This window comes from Octopus bimaculoides, chromosome 6 (assembly GCF_001194135.2).
Source record: "Octopus bimaculoides isolate UCB-OBI-ISO-001 chromosome 6, ASM119413v2, whole genome shotgun sequence".
Lineage (NCBI taxonomy): Eukaryota > Metazoa > Mollusca > Cephalopoda > Octopoda > Octopodidae > Octopus > Octopus bimaculoides.
In genome coordinates this window covers 3,790,541-3,791,632 of record NC_068986.1, presented here as the reverse complement: position 1 = coordinate 3,791,632, position 1,092 = coordinate 3,790,541, and the positions used below count along the sequence as shown (strand labels likewise).

The following is a 1,092-nucleotide window of genomic DNA, read 5'->3' as shown; positions in this document are numbered from 1 at the left end:
ATATATATATATATATATATATACACATACATATCCACACTCTTGTTTGTGCGTTCACCAAATCAACTAATCATATTTTTAAATGATCTCAACATACTTTCTAGCATCTATCCACTCCTTCGTCAGCAACTCTTTGTGAGTCCAACAATTCTACTGAGCCAGGCCATAGTACTAACGTTAATCACACACTACTTTTCCCAGTTGGAAAGAGTTCAACGTTATGTGATGATATAATCGAGTCGATGGATACAATAAAATCCTCAGTTAGGAATGTTACTTGCCAAAAAATATGCCTTGCGAGAATCCTGACTTTGCAGGTTCTATATTAACAGAAAGATTGTATAAACTTTTACAAGTTTCCAGAAAATAGACAAATAATGTGGGGGTTTGAAGAAGTCATAGATGATGTCGTTAAGGTTTTACAAAGAAAATTTATCTAATGAGAAGCTAATGACGTTAGAATAAGAGCGAGCAGCTGACAAAGAAGATATAGAAACTCAAACCACGCAAATTCAACAGACTGTAAAGGATATGGTTAAAGGAATGGCATTTATAAAGGAAGATCCGTTAGTTTTTGCTGATACCGAGCTGAAATCTGAACATAACACAAAAGTTACAGGAGTTCTGGCGTTCGGTCACTACACGGGACTTTACACACATGATGCACCGTAAACGTCAAATCACTTGGGGTAACTCCATTTCTACACCAGGCACTGCTATGGTGGCGGCTGCTGCTGAGAAGGAGAACAAGGGTGAGGAGGAAGACAAGGAGGAGGGTGTTGATGGTGGCACAGAAGGTAGCGACCATCTTCCCCATAGTAATTCCCATTATTCAACTACATACCACACAGAAGCTAGTGTCATTTGTGGAGAGTCCGTACCGTACGATGATATTTCATTCTCATTTATTTCCTTAACTATTTTTATTTCTCTTCAAATGTTTTTATTCATGTACACTGTGTTGTGTATGTATAAAAGTTTATAGTTCTCTGCATAAAAATGGGCGTGTGTGTGCGCGCGCGCGTGTGTACATATATACAATATACATACATTTATATGCACATATTTGTGTATGTGCATAAATACTAATGT

General features: G+C 37.4%; 1 protein-coding gene across 1 annotated transcript in view; it reads left to right on the top strand.

Moving 5' to 3' along the window:
- The window catches only part of LOC106882999 (uncharacterized), a 234,092-nt gene that overhangs the window by 144,999 nt on the left and 88,001 nt on the right, over positions 1-1,092 (top strand). The window lies entirely within an intron of this gene.